Source organism: Mauremys mutica, chromosome 6, assembly GCF_020497125.1.
Source record: "Mauremys mutica isolate MM-2020 ecotype Southern chromosome 6, ASM2049712v1, whole genome shotgun sequence".
Taxonomy (NCBI): domain Eukaryota; kingdom Metazoa; phylum Chordata; order Testudines; family Geoemydidae; genus Mauremys; species Mauremys mutica.
Window position 1 is genome coordinate 91307903 of NC_059077.1, and position 16166 is coordinate 91324068.

At 40.4% G+C, this 16166-nt stretch overlaps 1 protein-coding gene across 3 annotated transcripts in view; it reads right to left on the bottom strand.

Moving 5' to 3' along the window:
* Nucleotides 1-16166, bottom strand: part of APBA1 (amyloid beta precursor protein binding family A member 1) — a 153668-nt gene that overhangs the window by 114622 nt on the left and 22880 nt on the right. The window lies entirely within an intron of this gene.

Here is a 16166-nt window from a genome sequence, read left to right on the forward strand (position 1 = left end):
AATTTTTCTTTGTGTACATGGCTATTTGGCAGGTCTGTCTTATAATGTCATCTTATAATGTTATTTCTGATGCATATCTAATATTGCAAGAATCCATTTTCTTTTTAAAACAAGAAATTAAAATCAAATCAATTGGGAAAAACATGAAGCACAATGAAAAATAAAGGTGTGAGGCAGAGTGAAATAGCAGGGGTCATGGTTACAAAGAAGGGTTACCCCTTAGTTAAGCGTGATAGTTAGAAACTGAAGTGCTCATGCTCAGAGCTCGTGGTTTACTTGGTTCTGCCTCAGTGCAGGAGGCAGGACTAGATGACCTCTCCAGCCCTACAATTTTTATGATTCTATGGATGTTGAATTTCCACCTGCATAACTATGTGTTAATTTCAATTCTCACAAAGAACAGAAACCTATCTCATTTGAAACACTTCCATAATTTTAATGCCATGATCCCCCTGTAAGTTAAAACAACGCTGACATCCAGTTGGAGGCAAGATGACCCAGTACCCAACTTGGGAAACACTGAAGTTCAGCATCTAGAATTGCTGAGAGATACTATGCACATTGGTTATGAATTAACTCTAAGACAGTCAGACACTACAGAGATGGGTTTGGTTTAAGAACCTGAGTAGAATAGAGCATGTCATTTGTGTCTGAAAACCAGTGCTCAAAACAACGCAATTCATTCTCACTTTCTGCACACACAATTTCCATTTGGGTTCTCTCAGGGAAGCTATTATGAAACAGCTAAATGAAACGAAAATTTTTTTTTAACTTCTATTTGTGACATGAATTAAAATATACTGTGATTCTTTACTACTCAGAGATCTGACAGTATTTTGCACTGAACCCAATCTTTTATAAAATTCTTCATTTCCTCTGTGAATCACCCTGGACATTTTCTGTAAAATACAATCATCAGGGAGCAGAAGGTGAGAGCTTAGCAATGGCACCTGAGTCAGTGAGTGACAGTGAAAACAGCCTGCAAGGTATTTTATTTTAAGGCTACATTTTGCAGGTTTGACATTTTAATTTGTAGGAATCTATGCTCTAGTCTTAAACTAAATGACACAACCTGAAGGATTCACAAACAGACGTGAAACAAGCCAAAATCACAACCCACTGACAGCAAGCCTGTCCTCTCCCAATCATGCCCCATGTTTCACACCTACACACCAGACTATTTACTTAATATCCATATTGTATCTGTGTCAGGTGAAAACACTGCATATGTGGAGAAGTGAAATTGACTTAGGCTCCCGCAGGGAAGCTCACATAATGTCCTGGAATTTCATATTTAGATGAAAAAGGTATAAAATCGCATCTCCCTAGAGCCTAGGAATATGAGGAGGATGTTTGTATGTGTTATGTTTGCTAGCTAATATAAAAGATACCTAGCATTCATGAATTAGGCTATAGATAGCAATTATTTGTATATTAGTGTTTAAAATTTACCTATATAGGCTTAACATTTCCACTATTAATTATAACAGGCTTTTTTCCAGGATCCTCAAGTACTTTTGACATGTATGCATGTGTCCTAACTTGCATCTTGGGTATTTCTAAGGCACTTATCAACATAGTATCTGGGGGCTTGTACATATGCTTATGTCACTCAGCAGTGTGAATAAACCACCCCCCTGAGTGATGTAAGTTACACTACATTAAGCACCAGTGTGGACAGCGCTATGTCGGCAAGAGAGCTTCTCCTGGCAACATACCTACCACGTCTTGCATAGGTGGTTTTACTAGGCCGACAGGAGAGCGCTCTCCCATTGGCATAGAGCATCTTCACCAGACATGCTGCAGCCGCGCCGCTCTAGCGCTTCTAGTGTAAACTAGCCCTAAGTTGTCTATTGCAGATCAACAGGAGACAGGCACAAGTTGTGGGGAGGCAGAGGAAGCTGCTATTCTCTCAAATCTGTATGTTATTTCAGTCTTTTGTGCTAGGTATGTGCAGATCACATATCCCAATCAAGTCCTTATGCAGGAAAAAACATCAATCAGAAAGACAAAGCAACCAAGAGTTATGCAGGTAGTAATAAATAAGATAGCAACATAGATAGTAGTGCTGTGAACTTGCTGTAAAATATTTGGGATTATTATTCCCATACATTTTAAAAAATGGGCTGAATTCAACCCTGCTGTAACTTCACTCAAATCAATGGAGTTGCAACAGGGATTAATTTAATCTAGTGACTATAAACAGATGACTCGATGAATCTATAATTAGGTTTGCAATACTGATTATGTGGCAGTTGTTACTCTAAGGGTAAAATATGTCTCTTTTTGGTATGTTCTGTAGTATTCTTTCCTCAAATTTATTGCTTAACTATAAATTAACTCTATGTAGATCACATACTAAATTGTTCTTGGGAATCCCCTGGAAATCTAGTAGATAATGTAAAGTAACTCCTGTGAGAAAGTATTACCATTAATTTAAATCTGAATAAACTGTGATCTGAGGTCAGCAAGATTTCTAGAGACAGCTTTGGGCATAAAATGTCCTGACTCACAGTGTGCAATTTAAAGGCAATAATGAGACTGAAAATTAGTTTCCTAAGTGGGTCCTAGATCCCCTGAGTTCCTACAGCGTTTTTCAAAACACAGCCTCTCCTAGATTTAGCACCCTTTGCTCTTTTTACCTTGCAGAGCGTTCACACCACACTTCATTCAAAGGACAGTCAACTCCCTTCCCTAATGAGGTTCACCTAGACTTCCCACTAGGCATAAGCACTGAAGAAGAAATTTAAAAACTGGTCAGCTTTTTTCAGACCCCCCTCCCCGCCCCCCAAAAAACAGGTAAAGAAGCAGAAACAGTGGTTGCTACAATTCCCAGGACAAAGGTACTTACCTATCTTCTATTACACAAGCAGGGAAAAGTCTAGAAGAGTAAATAAACTAATCAATCTTTAAAATAAATCCATCCCTCGACCAGCGGGAGAATGATAGAATTAATTCTTGGTAACTAATTATCCTTGAAAATATCACAGCAAAAGAATAGAAATTAATAAAGTTATATTTGTAAAGCTTTCACACTACTTTAAAGAAAAAAAACGCTCTTGAATTATATGATCTCCTCTTCACCTTTATCCTGTGTTTCAAAGTCAACCCTTTGATACGCCATCAACATTATCTTAAACTAGTTAACATCTTTCTAGCTTTATAACCACCTCTAGAAACATTATGTCCTATCAATGTAGGGCATAAATAAGTTCACACAAATTAGATCTGGCAAAATATGATCCTATGCTTTAAAACGTCACAAATGTAAATATTATTTTTGTTTATCATCATAACAGAGAGGACTCATTACTTTAGTACATAGGAACATTATACAGAAAACAAACACTAATTTATAACTGCAATACCATCATTAACCAACCATCCATCATAAAAAAAGTGAAAAAAGTAGAAAAAAAAGTGAGACAATGCCTTAGTTTAGACTTATCTGTCAAGGTGACGCAAAAAACATGCATCTTGCAGTGTTCTGATGGTTAACTCAGGCTCTGACAGACTATCTGAAGGAGCATGTTACACAGGTGGGGATCCTCCACTAAGTATACGATGGGTGAAATCCTGGCCCCATTCAAGTAAGAGGCAAGACTCCCATTAACATCAGTGGGGCCCAGATTTCATTCCTTGGCTCTAGTTCCCAAGAGTGGACACCTAGGAATGGTCACCAAATATAGATTTGTTGATCACAGTTTACAGAGAGTTGGGTCTCTACAGTAACCAGGTCCCAGATTACATTTGACAACAAACAACCTGAACTACATCTAGAAGTAGATGGGAAGAAGAGATCACACATGTAACATGCTGATACCAACCTGCTCAAATTGGTAAGATGTTACTTGTGAGCTACTTGTGTAGAAACCTTGTGTACTAGCTGAAACTTCTGAGCAGTTTAAAGGTATCCCCAAGATTAATGAATTAACATAGTCCAACATAAAGGTGGTAAAGTTGTGGATGATTGCAGTAAGGAATGATTTAGCAAAGGAAAGCCTCAACCTCTTTGTTAACTACAGATGAAAACAACATATAAATAGAGCATATCAAAACATTTTAAGATTCTGAAATTTAATGAAAGACACTTTTAAAAAAAAAATTCTTGAAAAATTCTTAATTTTTTGACCAGCTCTAGGTACAAGTCACTGCAGCTGCAAGTCCATAAGCCGCCTGAGAATGCAAATTTATTTGACAAGTGGTGGCACATCAATACTATCAATGCTTTTTTCTCCCTGCCAGCATCATTTTCATCTTATCGGTTCATTTGCTGCCTGGATGGTTGAAAAAGGAGACAGAGCTAAGTAATATCAGCAAGCTAATGGTGAAGTAGTCCCTAAATGCATCATAATCCTCATTGTACTGGGAGTGAAAACTTAATGAAGAGTAACCCTCAGGATTAACAAGCAGTACCCAACACCACCTTTCCAGAAAAAACGACACCAATCCACCCTTTCCAAATCTGAACAAGCAATTCAGCAAGATCTCTTGGTAAATGGTATTAAAGGCATCTCATATCATGCTGATAGGCCTAATACAATCAGCACAGACCTCTAAGTTTTGTCTGCTGCCAGAAGATCAATTATATTAATGTATTCTCCATATCGTACTAAGGCCTCAAACAAGACTGACAGGGGTCTAGAAAATTGGAAAAAGAATTATCCCATCACAATGAAGGGAGCTTTTGGGTAACTATGGTACATGACAAATGACAAGTGGTAACTGACAAGCTCATTAACAACAAAGGATGGTTTCTTGAGATGACCTATTCACCAGTTGGGTAACAACAATGGGACACAGCAGCCATTTTGAATAAAGAGGGTGGTAAAGAAGGGCAGAAATCTAGAGGTAAACCCAAGTCTTTCTGAGATCACAAGCAGCTTTGAGAACAAAGCTGACATCACAAGATAGATGATGATGTTGCAAAAATTGGCAAGTTATAGTGTGGATTCACCAAGCTGCTCACCATAGACTTCAGCACTCCTGCCCCGTTTCCTTGACTGCTGCAATAGAATTAATTTGGCCAAATTGAGGGAGATTGTGATAAAGAATCTAATCTGAATAACTAAGGATTTGTAATCACAATTGCTCAATAACCACTTTTATGGGAATAAGGGCCTGCCCCTGCTCACATATAAATCAAGGGAAAAATTTCCATTGACTTAACTGGGAACAGGGGATCTTGCCCAATATGTGCGAGCTGGCAGATAGCAATACTGTTTGCAGTGGTAACGCTGTCCTATCCTTTTTATCCTGAGAAGGTTACGCAACAGTCTGTAAATGCAAAAACAAACAAACAAACAAATCACACCTCTTAAAGAACATTAAGGATGTAATGCAAACTCATGAAAAAACATAAAAATTAAGGCTTAAACTCTGCCCTTAATCTGCCCTGTTTTAACTAGATATCACAGCACTTGGTATAGATCAGACACTGACCTGAAAATTCTGCATTGCCTGTGCAAAACAGAGCAAGTCAAAGAGGGCACGGAAAACTAAAAGGTTAAAGTTTCCAGTATAAATATATTTCTATGTTTAAATTACTTCCTCTGAGAAAAATCTTAGGACAGAATTCTTGTAAATTTCACTTCAGAGTTTACATATAACAAAACAGAGAGGCCAGGCACAGGGAGCAGGAAATGCTGTGATGTATTGTATGAAAGGGGCGATCATGCAGAAATAATAATCACTAGTCTGTTATTCTTGGGTGAAAACAATGTTGGCAATAAGATGAATATTGTGAATAGACTGATGTACAGTATTTTCAGGACTACCAACCTTGATAGTGAGTTCTGGACTGCCAACCCCATAAAGTAAAGAAAATGCAGTAGTAAGCTTATGAGGGGAACGGGAAAGGCACATGAAAAGCAAAGATGGAACAGATGCCTGTCCTGATGATAATCGAGGCAAGACGGGTGAGGTAATATCTTTTATTGGACCAACTTCTGTTGGTGAGAGAGAGAACCTTTCAAGCTTACACAAAGCTCTTCTTCAGGTCTGGGAGATGTATTCAGAGTGTCACAGCTAAACACAAAGTGGAACAAATTGTTTATCATAACCAGTAAACATTTATTTCAAGGGAAAGTGCTGCTCAGCCCTCGGCTAGAGCATGCCCAATGCAGACAAAACCTTTGGAGAATTTAGCTGTTAAAATATAAGAAGTCACTATCGAGCATGTGCAAACTGCAGTTTTCAAAGGTTTATAACAGGAATCGGCAACCTTTGGCATGCAGCCCCATCAGGGAAATCCACTGCTGGGTCAGGATGGTTTGTTTACCTGCAGCGTCCACAGGTTCAGACAATCGTGGCTCCCACTGGCCACGGTTCGCCATTTCAGGCCAATGGGGGCTGCAGAAGCAGCGGCCAGCACATCCCTCGGTCTGCGCCACTTCCCGCATCCCCCATTGGCCTGGAACAGTGAACCACGGCCAGTGGAAGCTGCGATCAGCCGAACCTGTGGACGCTGCAGGTAAACAAACTGTCCTGGCCCGCCAGTGGATTTCCATGACGGGCCACGTGCTAAAGGTTGCCGATCCCTGGTTTATAATTTGGCCAAACTGAGGGAGATTGTGATAAAGATGGCAAAAGGCACATCCCTCACACAAAGGCTGGCCACGCTGCCAAATTGGAAAAATTTAGCCTCTGAACAGTTACAGTTTGGCAGTTATAACACAACTGAAAACAGGGGTCTTATAATGTGAAGTGTTGGGCAACCTTAATAACAAGCAGCACGACCAGCCTCAACTATAATACTTACACACAAAATTCTATCAACACAAGAGAGATTGGGAAAAGAGAGGGATAATATAAATACTAGTTGTCTGTATAACCCCCAAATCCCACAGGAGGAGACTTTGGGGTGAAAATTCATCAAGGGGAGTACCTCAGAGAGATACTCCATATTGTCCCTACAGGAGGGTTGTGAGGCACAAGGTTTTCCCGCTCTGGAAATAAGAAGCCCCACCTTCACACCGTTGTCATACATATATATGGAAGCTCTGGCTCCCAATGATTTACTCAAGCAGCATAGCTGCTCTGGAGTGAAACTTGCAGAGACTTCCCTCTTACCCAGAGTGGTACCCAGGTGGCAATGCAGGATTGACAGAGGTGCCTCTGCTCTCAACACCCATATTGTTTATCCTCCGCTGTCCCAGATCCATCATAGCTGTGTCAAAGCAATAGGTGAAATTCTGATCTCAGTTACATTGGTTTAAAATTGGATGAGCTCCATTGGCTTAAAAATATTCAACCCTTTTTTGTTGTTCTTGTATTTCTCTAATGAAACAGTCATGCAGAAAATGAGCATGTAGGAATATAAAGCAACAGATTTTTGATAACTCTCCTTTAATATTACACCAGGCCAGATTCCCAGGTGGGGAGAGGGATAGCTCAGCGGTTTGAGAATTGGCCTGCTAAACCCAGGATTGAGAGTTCAATCCTTGAGGGGGCCATTTAGGGATCTAGGGCAAAAATCTGTCTGGGGATTGGTCCTGCTTTGAGCAGGGAGTTGGACTAGTTGACCTCCTGAGGTCCCTTCCAACCCTGATAGTCTGTGACCATAAGATAAGGGTAAGGTTTATGGAGCTGGATGCTGGACACGATTCATCCCATCAGGCACTATGCCCAGCCCAGCACTTCCCTTCAACTCCATCCAGTCTCCCTCAACATGAACACCAGATGTGCAGAAAGGGGTCTGCTAGGTTGTGTGGAGGGAGAGTGCCATGGAGGTAATGTAAGGATTTATCTCTCTGATCAGAAGACTTCAGGGAGCCTTACAGTTTACCTCCCGCTGAGTCCCTCTTTTAAGCCCATCTATTAGAGCTGACCCCGATAAACACCACACACACAAATGTAAAATAAACAACACTTTATTTACTAAGGGGAAAGGAAGGAAGGGAAGGGGAATGGATTAATAACTTTGGAGGTTCGAAATAAACACATGCACACACATACACTCAATGATACAAGGATAGGGTGACCAGATGTCCCGATTTTATAGGGACAGTCCCAATTTTTGGGTCTTTTTCTTATATAGACTCCTATTACCCCCTACTCCATGTCCTGATTTTTCACACTTGCTGTCTGGTCACCCTATACGAGGATGTTCTTCTACCTTTACAGACACCACTGGTGAAGAGGCTGCAGGATCTGGATAACTGAAGCCTGCAATGGACACTGACAATGGATGACAGATGTAACACACAGATAAGTAACCCTAACTTAATTCCCATCCTATACCACTTTGTGTCATCTGTGGGTGTGAGTTTGATCTAACTAATCAGACCAGGTCCGTGTATGGAGGTTTGTTTCCCAAAATAAAAGAACAAACCAACCCAAACTGATTAGTAAGTAGCTATTGCAGGCCAATAGCCAGTGCAAAGACTGTACTGCACCACGAGAGAGTGCATTGGACAGCAAAGCAGAAGTCCAAGAGCCCCTAACTCCTCCCCCCATTCACCTTTATAGGAATCTGTTGCCTAGCAACACCAGATTCCCGTTTTCCCGCCCTTTCTTGGTATAGAGGAACAAGAACCTGATACAAAATGGAGGTTGCCTTGTCCTTTTCCAAATCAAGATGGCCTTTCAATATACAGAACTTAAACCTAACATATATATATGTTTAATCTTGCCAAATTAGTGACACAAATATATATATATTTGTGTCACTAATTTGGCAAGATTAACAGGGTTAAATTGAAACTAACAGTAGCAGAGCTCCGTTAGACACAGAAGAGGCAAGATTTGCCTGTGAAGAACTCTGCACATGGATCAGGTGAGAACAATTTGACCCAGCAGCAGATAGCCCAGTTATTTACCAAGTTCCATCAGTGTGCTCGGTGTGGTAAAACCTGAGGGAGACATGGTCATGCCAAAGAAGCACACAATCTAAGTGCCAAAGTCAGTAAAGCAGGCACATCCCATGGTGCAGGTCAGAAAGGTACAGTAGCACAATCTCCATTATGCTGAGATGACTGCTGGAGACTGATGCAGCTCAGAAAGCCAGTGGCACAAGCCATGAAGGGGGCATAGTCAGAGAGTGTACAGACTTAGGAATTTCACTGGGTCGTTCACAGTGAGTGATGGGAGCAGATAAAGTGCTCTCCCTCAGTGGGTGTCAGAGGAGGGGGCAGTGATGGCTCACATCCTTGGAGTAAAGGTGCAATTAACCACTCTTTGAGCCAGATCTTCTGAATCCCATCTTTAAGATTCTGATCATTTCTGAATCTGGCCTGATATAATATTAGAGGGGAGTTATCAACAATCTGCTGCTTTATACTCCTGCATGCTCATTTTCTGCATGACTGTTTCATTAGAGAAATACAAGAAAAACAAAAAGGAGTTGAATATTTTAAGATACTTGAAGCCAATGGAGCTCATCCAATTTTAAACCAATGTAACTGAGATCAGAATTTCACCCATTGCTTTGATACAGCTATGATGGATCTGGGACAGCGGAGGATAAACAATATGGGTGTTGAGAGCAGAAGCACCTCAGTCAACTATACAGCACGTTAGGTTATTTGCATATCTTAACCTTACTGATTAATGGTTAATTTAAAAGATTTTGTAAAAATGCCAAGCTTGCACTGTTTAATATGTCACATTGTTTGCAGAATGCAGCATACATCTTACTTTAGAAGCCATTTCTTCCATAAACTACTTCACGGTGTGGCTTTAAATTGAGGATGGCTTTTACAACATTTCATTATTTCCCAGCTGAAGCTTATATGGAAACGGCAATGGTACCAAACGAGGGCAAACGGTGTTAAAAACTGTAGACTAAATGTGGGGCAATTTCATGAGAGCAAGTTACTAAACAAATAAATGCAATATGGATAGACTTAAAAAGGACAATTATTTGATAGCAGTTCCTTCCCCATTGACTTGTCATGACCATCAGAGTACAAGGTGGCTCAAGGAACAGGGTTAAAGATGCACTTCCTGTAATACACATACAGGACTTGGCTATCTGACAGCCTTATACGATTGGATAATGTCATGTCCAGGAAAGATATCGGGTACATTTTCAGAGACATCTCTACTTGCCCTCCACATGTGCATTCAAATTTGAACATAGAGTTTGGGAGACTTGTGACTGAAAATTTACCCTGCAGTATCAGGAAATGGAAGTTACACTAGTCCAAGTTTTAGGGCTTGCCAAATTAAATCCCAAACCTATACCAAAAAAGTGCTGCTAGTTCAAGCAACCAGCAACAACTGTAAAGGTCCAATACATCAGCAGGGCTAGAAACAAATCCTGGGGGGGGGGGGGGGGGAAGCGTAAGAAGATGGATCTTCCAGTTTTATAATTGTATACAGCGTTTGCTGCCAGAAATGGAGGTCTTAGCTTACAACCTGCTAGTTAATATAATTTTGATCAGGCAATTTAAATCATGATTTAAATGACCAAGTGGAAAGCCGCCATTTAAATCACTGATTTTAATCAATTTTTTCATTTGTACTTCAGTTATTTTCTATAGAAAAGTACATTGTCATTTGATATAACTATTAAAACATGTTGATTTACAACTAAATAGAGCCTTTGTACTAGATTTGGTACATCTTTTTGCTATGTATGAGGGTACATTATAACTACATACATTTATTTGTGCAATTATATAGCTTAATGTTTTCAGATTCTTATTAACTGTACATTTTAATATGTTAGAAAATGGTGAATTATATATTGCTAATTTACTAGATAATTAACTTTTGCTCATGATCTATTTCAAGCTGCATTAGGGTAGTAACTGGTATTTAATTAAATAAATACACAAAACAGCATATAAAATTTATCTTTATTAAACAAAACAATCTTAAATGTTTTGGATACATAAACTATTCTCATTAAAACATGCTCCACATTTACAACTAAATTATAAGTTTAGACCGTAACATATTTTGTACTGAATTCAGATTTCATTTTAAACTGATTTATTTTTTTTAAAATGTATAATTTCAATAACAAAATCAAAATCATTGTATTTTTAATTTTTTTAAAAATCATCAATTTTTATCCACCCGATTTTGATTAATATCTTGTCTCAATCTCCCACTTCTATCATGATTTTAGCAACCAATGTAACCAACTACTAGAGTTAGAGACTAATGTGTTAGTTTAGGCCACTGAAAGGCCAACAATCCAGCATTTCTGTTTTCACATTCAGGAGATGCTACATAACTTCACTGGGACCTATGCAAAGAAAATGCTGAACTTAAAGAAAAAATGAAGCACAATATTTTTCCAATATAAAACTTTAACTGGGGCTCAAATTTTAAGTTTAATGTGAATGTAACAGTTACACTTCTGCTTTAGTTCTTGTCCCCAGTTAAACAGTTTCATGCTGTATCTGATGAGGCCCGGTATACACTGGGTGGGGATCGATTTAAGTTATGCAACTTGAGCTATGTGAATAACATATCTGAAGTCGATGTACTTAGATGTGCTCACAGCGTTGTCTTCACTGCATTGAGTCGACTGCTGCCACTCCCCCATCGACTCTGCCTGCGCCTCTCGCAGCGGTGAAATACAGGTGTCAACAGGAAAGGGCTCAGGGGTCGATTTATCGCATCTAGACTAGATGCGCTAAATCGAGCCCTCCCCCCCCCGCACACACACTGGATCGATCGCTGCCCGCCGATTCGGCAAGTAGTATAGACATATACTCAGATTATAAACAGTTCCATTTCCACATTTGAGAGGCGTTACACACACACACACACACACACACACACACACACTATGACATTATGGGGAGCAAATACCACAGTACATAAAAGTTAGAGATGAAAAAATGATCCAGTACATTCCTCTGCCAATGTAGGATTATCCCCCAACAATATGTTTTATAGGACTTCATTCTGTCTAGTTAAATGTGCCAAGTGACAATACTCCCAGAACTTCACTATGTCACAGTGTAACAGATCTCACTTATAAGAACTGCATACTAATACCACTGACAACATTTTCTCTTTCGTAATTACATCCACTTTCTCCTGGGCACCTCTACACAGGACAAATGTAGCCACTCTAAACAGGGTTACAGGAGGAATAGTTCACTAGGCTCTCTAACAACCATCTTCACAGAGAGAAGAGCTATGCAAACAAGGAAAGTCTTGCACTGTGCTCTGAACATTCAAGCTCGGCCTGATATCATGGCACTGAGAGGTCTACAGCCAAATACACCCTGAGAAGTGAGAATGCTGTCACTTGCCCTTGAAAGTTTCACTCTCAGATAACTGCCTTTTTAGGATATTTCCTTGTAAAACTCCTGGTATCTAGAATGTCACAGAAGGATGCATTCCGGGGTCTCTTCAGCCAAAGAGAATGTGTCAATGAATTTCACAGGAAAGGACTTTTTTTTTAAATGATCAATTAAAAGCTTATTTCTGTGCTGAATGCTTTCCCACCCTATATACACAAGAGCTGGCTGAGTGAGAATATGCAGCACATAAATCTGGGTTTAGCACAATTTTCATATTAGCTTTGTAGTTAACCTTTAACTAGAAAAAAACAAAAACATGTTCCTTCCATCTTTAATAGGTAAAAATAGCCTCATGGAATTCTGCCAGACTCTCCCAAACTCCCACCATTGGACGGAGAAAAAATATGAAGTTCTTCATGCTTTGATGCACATGTGTTTTTTTTAATTTAAAGGTGTTTAAATATACCTTCTCAAATATAACTATAAAGTTGCTAGCACAATGGTATAATGAACACCCAAACCGAGAATATTATAAGGTTGTATTTTATCTCCAAGTTCTGGCAGTACGTACAAAGCTTCTCTCTCAAGATGTAGAGGGTCACCATAAAACAGTTTTCGTGCTGTATGGCTGGGCACAATATATGGCTATAGATCTAAACAGGCTGTGGTACCTTCTCTACATTACATAAATGAAGGGGGCAGGGGGAAAACCCCTATATATTTTAGGCACTTCAGAGGCTTTACAAAGATGTTAAAAAGTAAGCAAATAAAAAAACAAACAAAAAAAAACTTAGATAAGTTAGATTTAGATCCACTGTCTGCCAAACTGAAATTATCTTAAGTAGGAATGGCTAAATCCAAATTATAATGCTTTTCCCCACCTAAGTCCTTATAAATATGATCCAGCTCTGAGCCATATTTTCTACATTCCCCAGAAGATGGTTTGACCTTTGCAGACTGTAATATTAGGCTAGCCAGGGCTTTGGAGCGGAGCCCAGAGCTGGAGCGCAGAGCAGCTCCGGAGCAGTGGAGCTGCAGGTTTTTGCCTGAAGCTGGAGCGGAGCCGGAGCACAGCTCCAAAGCTCTGGCTAGAACAACTTTTAGTTGTTTCTAATGGAAATGTTTCAATATATTGTTTTTAACATTTATGGCCATCTTCCAAGATAACCATTGTTTTTTTCTGTTTTCTCATATATAACCTAGTCCCATTCCTGTCAAAAAATCAACAGCAAAACTCCCACTGACTTCAGTGAGAGAAGGATCAGAGCCTAACTATACCACGCACAATTATAGACATAACAGTAAATGAGAGAGAAAGAACAGTAATAGGGTCATTTTCTCAGCTGAAGATAGACTTTGAAAAAGAAAATAGACATAGTTTATAAACAATTCGACTCATGCAGCATAAATTTCTCTTCCCTCATTATTTATTACTAAAAGCATTGGTACTAAATTGCATATTTGCTTCTTAGTTCAACTCTTCCTGCATCTTATATCTCTGAGCCTGCAGTAAGAATCCTCTATTTTTGACCCTCAAATCCACAACAAATTGTGATGCCACAGCTATGGGTCACATTCTGTTCCCAGTTACATTACTGTAAATCCACAGTGGAGGTCCACTGAGTTATTTTGGATTTACACTGAGAGAAGAATATGGTCCTATGGCTTCAAGTAGAAATGAACTAAGAAACTGATTCTGTTTAAAAACCAATGTACTTAAGTAATGAACTACAGGAAAAGAGAAGCCTAGAAAGTGACATAGCAGAATTGTTTCCAAGTAGACTATTGTTTCTAAATAGAATATTTTTCAGAGATATCTACAACACGTCAGTGAAATTTTAATTTAATACACAAATAAGGTATCTGATAACCACAAAACAAAGAATGTGTATTAAATTCTATGGGATATATCATTCTAATAGCATTGATTCTCAATTGACATAGCTGCAATTAATTCAACATAGCTTTCAATCACTGACATAATTTCAGTGGAGCTCCACAGATTCATACCAGCTGAAGTTCTGCTCCTAGACATCCAAGATGTGTGCGTTAAAAATTAAAATATTTTAGATATTTTTCTAGGATTTTGATGGCAATAAGTAAACAAAAATAGTTTTGTTTGTAATCACGGAATGAGGCTTTTCTAATATTTTTAGATAAGGTTTTTGCTTCAAAAATGCTAGGTACCAGCAGGTGAAATATTCACATACAAATGGAATATTCCAACTGGAAATAAAGTTCTGGGTACAGGACAACACACCACGACCACAAGCAAAGTTTATCAAAATGTAATTGCTCTGCTCCTCTAGCAATGTGGGTTTCATAGCATTCTGTTCACAAATATAAATAATTAATTAATTATGGAAAGGCCTTGGCATTCAGTTTTATTGTTACTGAATCATTCTTTGCGACTCAGTTGATATTCCTAGAGGGGAAAAGAAGAAGAAAAGTTTAGGAATTGGTTGGAACAGAGAAATACTTTGATTACAGGTGGATGTCCTATGTAAGCACTCCGAGGCCATTAACAATCTTAGTTTCTCAATCCCTCCCATCACCCACTAATACAGGGGTGGGCAAACTTTTTGGCCCAAGGGCCACATCTGGGTATGGAAATTGTATGGCGGGCCAGGAATGCTCATGAAATTGGGGTTAGAGTGTGTGTGGGGGGGTGAGGGCTCTGGCTGGGGGTGCAGGCTCTGGGGTGGGGCCAGAAATGAGGAGTTCAAGGTGCGGGAGGGGGCTTCGGGCTGGGGCAGGAAAAGTGGGGTGCGGTGACAGCTCTGGCTGGGGTGCAGGCTCTGGGGTGCAGCTGGGGATGAGGAGGTTGGGGTGTAGGAGGGTGCTCTGGGCTGGGACTGAGGGGTTCAGAGGGTGGGAAGGGGATCAGGGCTGGGGCAAAGGGGTTGGGTGGGGGGGGAGTGCTCTGGCTGCGAGTGCAAGCTCTGGGGTTGGGCTGGAGATGAGGGCTTTGGGGTGCAGGAGGGTGCTCCGGGCTGGAACTGAGGGGATTGGAGGGCGGGAGGGGGATCAAGGCTGGGGCAGGGGCTCAGGGGTGCAGGCTCTAGGCTGCGCTTACCTCAAGTGGCTCCCAGAAGCAGCATCAGCATGTCCCCCTCTCTGGTTCCTACGCAGAGGCGTGGCCAGGCAGCTCTGCTGCGCTCTGCCTTGTCCTCAGGCGCCACCCGTGCAGCTCCCATTGGCCGCAGTTTCCAGCCAATGGGAGCTGCAGGGGCAGTACTTGGGGCCGGGGCAGTGTGTGGAGTGAAGCCCCATGGCTGCCCCACACGTAGGAGCTGGAGCGGGGACATGTCGCTGCTTCTGGGAGCTGCACAGAGTGGCCCCCGACCCTGCTCCCTGGTTGGAGCGCCGGAGCAGGGCAAGCCCCAGACCCCCATCCCCAGCAGGAGCTCAAGGGCCAGTTTAAAGCCAGATGCAGCCCATTGGCCATAGTTTGCGCCCCGCCTTGTGGGCCCCCTCCGCACTAATGCATTGTTGCCAAAGTTTATAAACTTGGGGTCATCAGGAAAGAAATTTTACTTCATGAAGAGTTAGCTAAATTTAGAACAAATAACGTAGATAATGCCCTTCACTTTCACTAATTTCCACCTCAATGCTTCTGGATGTCATTGCTTAAAAGCATAGTCTCCGCTGCTATTCAGAACCTTCCATAATGTTGTGCACTGCTGGCCTATTCATTACTCTGAAAATACTAATGCACTGAACTCTGTGGGGCATTTCTACCAGAGCTTCTAAAGTAAGCAATTAGTGAAAATGTAAACAGAAAATACATAATAATTACAATCCAAAAAAACCTAAATGTTTACATGTGGGACATTACCTTTAATTTCAATTATTTTAAAGCAAATCAACTAACTGTTTTCCCCAGATGTTAAATCACAATGCATCTTCAACTCATTGCTTACGGGTTTTGATGCACAAAGAAAGAAAAATTAGCCA